Source organism: Prosopis cineraria, unplaced genomic scaffold, assembly GCF_029017545.1.
Source record: "Prosopis cineraria cultivar Desert tree isolate PC_DT_omini unplaced genomic scaffold, ASM2901754v1 PC4, whole genome shotgun sequence".
Classification (NCBI taxonomy): Eukaryota; Viridiplantae; Streptophyta; class Magnoliopsida; order Fabales; family Fabaceae; genus Prosopis; species Prosopis cineraria.
In genome coordinates this window covers 25239047-25248651 of record NW_026555335.1, presented here as the reverse complement: position 1 = coordinate 25248651, position 9605 = coordinate 25239047, and positions in this window count along the sequence as shown.

Genomic DNA, 9605 nt, shown 5'->3' with positions numbered 1-9605 from the left:
AAAAAGGAAATTCAGCTATTTGAACTAAGCCCATTTGAGTTTGGGCTTGGCTTGAATTTCTTTGAGTTTATTCAAGCGACCCAAATATGCTTAGAATGAAAAAAATCTTCCAAAATCTCAAGCTTGGCCTTAAGATTTTTTAAGGTTTATTCAAGTTAATCATTAGGTTTGGCTCAAATTATCACCTCTAGCATTTTTCTTGTATAATAGTCTATAGTTCTCAAAACCCAAATTGACCTTGATTTGGTTTTTTTTTTTCCTTTTTATGTACTTTATTTTGGAAAAATTGGTCAAAAAGACCAAGTTGAAATGGAAATTGGTCCCAAGGACCAAATGTCATTAAAGGACCAATGTTATTATTATTTTTATTTAACTACTTCCTCATCTGACTGAAATGCCCTTGTGCCCTATCCACTCTTCATTATGTTGTGTTTCCCTCAGGTTGTGCCCCTCTGTTTAAGTCATCATCATATTGCTAATGTCATTGTTGGAAACTCCTTGATCGATAGTGCTGCCCTATCTCACGGGTCAAGATGGCATCGATCTCTATTGTAAAATCAGTAGCTAGGCTTCGATGAGGCTACTGCAGCACCGACTAAATGTTTTTTTCACTTTCTTACTACCAAATGGTTCCCACCACACTCACCGTAGATTTTTTTTCTCCTCTTCCTCTTCTTTTAGTTCCATTGCTTCTCTTTCCTCTTCATTTGGTTTTGAACCATTGCCTTCCCCTGAAAGCAAAGTTGAGGAGAGACTCACCATTTTCAAGCATGGCAAGCTTGAGGAGAAAAAAGTTTAAAACTCATCCTATCCTATACCTTTCCCTTCTCCCAATGCTATTTTTCAATCAAAGCCAAGCAAAAAATAAAAAGTATTATTTTTTATAGTAAATTATCTTTTAGGAGAGAAAAATTTTAAAGTTCTTGGGTTTTATATGGAATTCTATATCATAGGTTATAAAGGATGCTACTATAATGGCAAATGTGCTTACCAATAAAGGGGTGAGTATGTTCAGCTTTTAGAGTTCTTGTTGCTAAACTTTCCAAGAAAAACTTTTTCGAGCCTTTAATGCTTTTGTTATTAAGGATTTTAATTATTCCTTAAACTTTGTGAGTATCACCACTCTGCTCCTCATCAATTCAATAATTAGTTTCATCAAGGAAAATAATATGAGTAATGCTGCAACCGCTCTCATGGCTTGTCTTGCTCTAAAAGCAAAGATGTCAAATTTTGGCATTTAATTCCTTTCATATTAATGGCTACCAACTCTAACTTAGCTTAATTATTGATGCAGTCTAGTTTTCCCTTTCTATTTTCTTTTTTTTTGCCCCATGAAATCATTTTCCTCATATTTTCATTTCCAATTTCTACATTGTTAAGGTTCTTTGAGATGGTAGGTGGAATGAGCAACATGCCTTGATTTTGATTCCAGGTGATATCATCAGTATTAAACTTAAAGATATAATACCAGCAGATGCTCATCTTCTTGATGGGGAACCATTGGAAATCATTCAGGTGGGTTTTCTGGTTGTTTTGTCATGTATATAATTTTCACCTCAATTGTTACATTCCTTTTTAGTTCATTTGTCAATTGAAACAAAATTGCCAATTTGGATGTGATATGAATTATGATTTTGAGCCTTGAACTGAGTAAGCTTTTCTTTAAAACATGACTTCAATCTAAGTGGATATTCTTTGTTAATCCTTCTTGTTCAAGCATTACTCGTGGTGTCAAAACTTTATTTTTCTTTAAGAATGGTATACATTACCAAAATCTATTGAAAGTTTCCATCTAATATTGAGCTGCCAAAACCATTATCAAGTACTGTAATAGGCTTTAGTAAATTTTATTGTGTTGTTTACTTTCTTGTTTTGAATGAAGAGTGCATGCTACTAACACATGCTGCTTACAATTCATAAAATGTGATTATGAATAATATTTTAGTTTATCTCATCACTCCTGCACAAGGTTTTTAATTATTTTACATTTAGTAGTTTGAAAGAACACCTGAAAATGTGCAACTGAGACCAACTTCATTTTTCTTCTTTTTTAAATGTTTGATTCTTCTATCTTGAAGGGAAGGTTTTCTATGTCACCCCATAAAGTAGTGACCAATTAATGTGTGAATGGCTCACTTATGATGGCTATTAATTTTCATTTTAGGCATAATGTTTTAGACACACAGAAGCATAAGGTTTTGTTTAAAGAGAAAAATAAAGTTCAAGTCAAGAAGCTCTTGCATGCACTTCATAATTCGAGTGAACTACAAGGAAATGTTAATCAAAGAATTCTCTTGGAAGATTAAAGGAAAATTTGAATGTATTTTGAAGTGTAGTTATGGTCATCCCCCTTATTTATTTTTTGCATCGGGTAAAATATATTTTAACATGGGTATGATGTTATTCTGATGGGACTATAGAATATTTTTTGATATGAGATACCCTATGGTCTTTGTTTATCTTTTTTATTACACTTGATGGAAAGAGAGACCAAACCTAATGCAATTAATTATTTTCATTGAAATTATTATTGTTCATTCTCCTTCTTTAAATTTACTTGTTTTTTAGGGACCATTTAGTTGTCATTCATTTTAAATTGTTGAATTCACATCATTTAGACATCAATATGCCTTGCTATACAATATATAATACTTAAACAAGAGAGAACTTATTGTGAGTGTTCCCTTATTTGATTTTTATACAGGATAGGATGTAGTTTAATATGGGCATGATGTTATTCTTACTTCACACAATATATTTTTTTAATTTGGGGTGCCAAAATAAAAGGGTGCAAGAATTTTAGTTTAGGGTGCAAGGGTTTTGGCTTGGTTGCAAGAGGTATGGCTTGGGTGTTGAAAATTGTGCCCTTGGGTCAATTATTATACAATGAACATTGTTATTTAATGAATTTCTCTTTTGTTATCATATTAATTGCATGTTAACTATAATAACTATATCCTTATAACCTATAGTGATTGTCTTAAATATCCCTAATTAGCCATCTATTAAGGATCATTGATGAAACAAGACTTGTATGACTTTGATTAATTATAGAGATATATAAATCAAAGTTGTAGGCACAAGGTGTTGGACCAACCTACTATGAGAAAGCTGCATAATACAAGTCATAAGCTTATCTCATATGTAATCATATCACTAAGCCCTTTGATCTGAGATCATCAAGGTTTCCAACATGATGACCACTGAACTTTGACCTAGTCAAGACTCACCTTTAATCGGGTGATCATAAAGGTTATGATTGAGTTTAGTGGTATTCATATAAAGGAATATGAGTGGTCAAGATATAACTTTTTCCTCACATTAATTAAGAGATATTATTGGGCTCATTGATGAGTAAGATTGAGAAAATATATGGCTATATTATAATGGAAAAGGTTTTTCCATTGCTATAGTTAGTCTATTCAAAGATTGAGAAAGTAATAGTCAAGTAAATGAGAATGACAATCGCATGTCTCACACTTGACCAAAATATCACATGACAAAAGGGATGTGATACAATTATATGATAGATTATATTGAATCATTGATTCCTATATGAATTGGATAGTCACAATATCCTGCTAGAAGCCACTTGTGACTTGTGGAGTAGTAGCATTATTGGCCCACTGTAAACTTCATATGAGCCTACAAGGTCGCACACAAGAATAGCCCAACTCGAACTATAATGTCCAAGTTCATTGAATCTAAATGTGTTTAGATTTAAAGAGTATAATTCTTTTATTTAGAGTGAATTAATTAAATATATATATATATATATGCATTTGAATATTTATCTAATAAATATTTATATGTGTGTGTGTATAAAATTGGAAATATAATATATATTATATTATATAGATATAAATATATATAAGAATATATATATATATATATATCCGATATCTTATATTATATTATATTATATCATTATGTTAGTTTTAAATTTAGATTTATATGATAAATTAAATTTAATAACTAGCCTAATATAAGAAGATATCATATCTATTCTATAAGTTGAATTTATGAGATAAATTTTAATTAAATTTTAATTGGCTCAACATATGATTTGAAATAATTATGGTTATTTTTAAAAATTTATGAAGACTAATCTATATATATATTATAGAAAAGGGGACGTGCTTAAGATTAGAGTCAAAACGAGTCTTGATGGCAAAACATAATAAGAGCCACGAAAACACCCTAGAGAAAAGAGAAGTTTGACATTTAAGGAAACGGACAAACATTTCGAGCACTAGCACACTGTTTGAGTAGAGATCTGTTTGTGTAGATACCGATAAAGGGAGCTAATCCTGTTGTCAACTCTTGAGGTCCCAAATACTTGAAGAAAACATGTGAGAAATTCAAAGCCAAAAAAGTATCTCTTCTATCCACCTTATGTTAAATGACTTCAATTGGTCCATGTAACCTCCCTAAGGTTAAACCACAATTAACTCCAAATTATGGTAATCCAGGGCTTAACACTCAAAGGATTACCAAACTGTAGGGTTTATAAAAGGAAATTTCTCAAAATCTTTTCAAAGGAATCCCAATTTTAATCAATTTAAATCCCAAACATAATTTAAGGACTCCAAATCAAAGTTTTGAAAACAAAGCGAAAGCTTGAAAATCAATTGGGACCCAAATAATGAGTTTTAAAACTCAAAAACAAATTCTATACAGAAAAGGACACGTGCGCCGCGGCGTGCCTTCTCTGTGCCATGCACTGCGGTGCATTACACGAAATTTGAGATATTAGTATTGTCATTTGACAGCTAAGGAGTGAACTTCTGACGCATCCCAAATCTCCGTCCAAAGTCCAATTTAGGTGGTTTCAGTGTCTGCATGAAGCTTTCTCCTACCTCTAGCTAATGGCACCGATTTCATTATCAAACTACTTTTCTATAAAAAGTTAGACACCAACACTCATTTTGACCACTTTTTCACAAAATCTCCCAATTTGGGTGTCTCAACTCAACCACACGTGCCAATAGCTTGCACAAACCATTCGACCACACTCAATGGACTCTTGCAGACTCGTGCAACACACCACACACAACTAAAAATGCTTATTTCATAAAATCACCAATCAACTCCAATTTTCACAAAACATAAAGGGGGAGGAAAAGTTAAACCAAATCAATCATTTCATTCACATTTCTCAAAAATACATATATTTCTACTTGCACAAGTATTTTGATCCTATCCACGGGTTCATAACAAAACTGATTAACCCAGGGCACAAAATACACTAGTTATATATAAAATCATGCAAGTAATGCATAAATCATGTCAATCAGTCCTAATTCACAATTACATTAACAAATACATATGAAAACAACTAAAGAAGGTATATAGAGGATTTACTCCACAAATCCTAAGCCACTGTATGTTTTCCCCGACTCGGATCCGATGAGCTAGTTCCTAAAAATATTGAGAATTGAGGGGTGAATATAACCACTCAGTAACCAAGTTTAACTTAACCCATACAGTTGCATATTAATTGAAAATAGATGTAATTAGGCAATTAGCATATATAAAAACATTACACTCGGCCACGGTTCATAAAACTAACAATTATGTGATCAAGCTTACCACAAGAACACTTTATCAAGTTATTTAGTAAAAACATAACACAGGGTCGCAACAATAACAATCATATGCCCTTAACATATGCCGGACCATAAAACTAACAACCATGTGGCTAGACTTATATGCATGATCAGATGCCAACCTTATATCCTCCTGTTACCTCCGACACGAAAACAATTCTTCTCTTTTTTTGTCCTCTTTCCTTGCCCAAGTGGCCTGCCATTGATTCAGACCCACTTCTAAGGCTGAAATCACATCAATTATGCCAAGTTAAGTCCTTTTGGCTACACACCTTATTAACTCACTAACTACCCTCATTAGGTTAATAAATCATGGTTAAAATTTTTTAAATATTACAGTCCACATCGGGATAGAGATTTTAAAATTTTAATTGTTCGTTGTGCCTCTCAATCTAATATTGGGTGTAAGGCTTCTGGCTTAATGTGCACGTGTTATGGCTTAGAGTGTATGGATTTTGGCATGGGTGCAAGGATCTTGGCTTAAGTGCAAGGGATTTGGTTTAGGTACAAGAGGTATGGCTTGAGTGCAAGGTGTAACGTCTCGCATTTCTAATCTCTGCATTAATATTAATTAAGGAATAAATTAGTGATTTAATACAAGATTAAGATTCTAGATAGTGAAATTTTATTTTGACTCTTTGGGATGTTATATGAACATATATGAGTAGAAGAATAGCATCCCGAAGTAAAGCGTGTGAGTATAGTGAGGATTTTTCTTATTATGCCATGCGCTGCAATTAAGGTTGGATGCACCATGATGTATAGTGGAAAATTTTGATAAGTTAGACATGTTAGCTCGTGAAAAATAGAAGAGGAAAATGAAGAAGAAAAGGGATTAGGCGTGGAGAAGAGGTGGTCCTCTACTAAGGCTTTGGTTTTTAGGAGAAAGGACGACGTTTCTAACCTATTACTTATCGGGTAAGTCTTGCACTTTTTTAACCTCCGATTCTACCCTATTTTCTCTTATTTTTAACTATTGAGAAATTAAATTTGAAACTTTTAAGAAGATGATTTCTTACCCTATAGTAATAGAAAGGTCCTCTAGGACTAAACTAGTACTTTGTGACTAGTTTGAGTCAAAATGATAGAGTTCTGAAGCTATAAGCTCAATTTAACCTAGTTTAGATAGAGAGAAATCTGACTAGGTAGAGGTTAGAGCTTGTATTGAGTAGTAGTTGGTTATAAAGTGCGTAAATGAGTATAAAGAGAAGAAATGATAGTGATTAGGTGTTAGATAGGGAGGTGCAGCAGAAGATTAAAATTTTAAAGTCCCTATCCTGATATAGACCAAACAAACTCATTTAAGTCAAGATAGATAGAAGAGTTACCTTTTAATTCTTTGAACTTGGCGCACATTCTCTTCAAGAGTTTGGATCTCAAGAGCTGATAACATAGATCTGCTCCCTCTATCGGTATCTATATAAACAGCTCTCTAACTCAAACAACGTGCTAGTGCTCCCAACGTCCATTCTTCTTTGAACATTATTTTTCCTTTCTATAAGGTGTTTGTAGCTCTCAAAGTGTTTTTACTATCAGAACTTTTCTAATTCTCTGTTTCTTCATAAAGGACGTCCCTATTTATATATAGTATATAGATAAAGATTTTCATCTTCCACTTAAAAAGTCCACGAAAATATAATTAAATTTATCTCATATATTTAATCCATGATATCATATCTAATTCAAATTTATCTTATAAATTTAAATTACAAAACTGACATGATATTCTCTCATATCATGTTAGTTATTAAATTTAATCTATCATATAAAATTAAATTTAAAACTAACATAATAATATAATATAATATAATATAATATATATCACATATACATATTATATATATATATATATGAATATATATACATATATTTTTTGAATATATATATATATATATATAGTATATTATATATTTAATTTTATATATCACGTACATAGATATACACACACACATATGAATATATATATATTTCAAAATATATATAATTATATTTTATATTTTATATTTCATATAAATAAATATATAAATATGCATTAAATAAATATTCAAATATATATATATATATAATTCATTCACCCTATATTACATTCATTGAATCTAGATATATTCCAGATTTAATAAACATGGATAGTATAGCTCGAGTTGAGCTGTTCTTATATGCAACCCTATAGGCCCATATGAAATTGGCAATAGGCTAATTATACTATTAGCCCACAAGTCATAAGTGGCCTCTAGCAAGACATTGCAACTACCCAATTCACATGGAGATCGATAATCTGATGTAACCTATCATGCAACCATATCACATCCCTTTTGTCACGATATTTTGATTAAGTATGAGACATAGAATTGTCATTCTCCTTTACCTGATCATTACTTTCTTGATTCTAAAGTGGACTGACAGTAGCAATGGAAAGATCCTTTCCATTGTAGTATGGCCATAAATTTTCTCAGTTTTTACTCATTGAGAGGCCTAGTAATATCTCTCACTTAATGTGAGGAACAAATTTTATCTTGACCACTCATATTCCTCTGCATAAATATCATTAAACTCAATCATAGCCTTTATGATCACCTAGTCAAATGTGACTTTTGACTAGGTCAAAGTTCAGTGGTCATCTAGGAATCTATGATGATCTCAGGTCAAAGGGCTTAGTGATATAGTTACATATGAGATAAGCTTATGACTTGTACCATACAGCTTTCTCATAATGGGTTGGTCCAGCACCTTGTACTCTTTCAAGTACTTATGACTTTGATTTGTATCTCTATAATTAATCAAAATCATACTAGTCTTATTTCATCTATGATCCCTCAAAGATGACTGACCAGGGACGTTTAGGACAATCATTATAGTTTGTCTGATGATACAGTTATCATATTGAACATGCATTGTTATGATAACAAAAGAGAAATTCATTAAATAACAATGTGCATAGTATAATGTTTGGCCATAGAGCACATTTCCAACATTAGGTGCTTGATTGCTATAGTTGGTACTTTTTGTCAATGATGAAATTGACTCTAGGTGCCTCATTGTGTAGATTCTAGTGTCTATGACAGTTGAATAGTAAGAGAAAGTAAGTAAGGTTGAGAAAACATAGGTAACCATTTCTTACAAGTAGAAGGGTTGAAGTAACTATATAGTTTATTATGTTTATTAACTATTATAACTGTATAGAAGTGAATATGCATGTGTCAACCTGTGATTTTGATGATTGTGCTTTTGGTACATAATTTTTCATTACAAATGATTTTGGCATGCAATATGAGTTGGGAATGTTTATGGAACTTTTATTGGATTTCAAATTGTAAGGAATTTATTTATACATGAGTATATAGTGGAAATTATGAAAGTAGTGATTGATATGTTGTGAAATGTGAAAAGCATGATTATAAGGGGTGGTAATCTATTGGATTATAGCATTATATTGGGATTCTACCATAAGATATTTAAGCAGTTTGGCAACTCCCTAGTGCCTGTTCGGGTGTGGTTAGGAGTCAACGATGCCTCTATCACAAGTGTATGAAATAAGGGAAATCATAGTTCGTAAGTGAGATAGATTACCTTTGCTTGAGTGTTTCTACCACTAAAGGTGTGCTCGGATCAATATGTGATTGATCTAATAGAGTCTATAGTTTTGTGTTAGGGAGCATTGGAGGTTTGGTGGCTAGATGATCATACTAATGTGGTAATTGTGTGAAAATTCTTTAAAAAGAAGAAATTCTATATACTTTGATATATATATATATATATATACTGTTACTTTGGTTTTGTTACTTTGGCATAGTTATCTATTTTAATAGGCATTTAATGAGTTATATTAGTTACTGAGATTTTGATCTCACTCATGGTTATTTACATTTTCAAGTTTTGGCACTAGTAGTCCAAAGGGGAGAGACATAGGTTAAGTTAATATCTCTCATAAAAGCCTTTTGTAAGAATTAGTGTAATGAATTTGTATATTATTAGCTATGAACTTGTGTATAAGTTGCC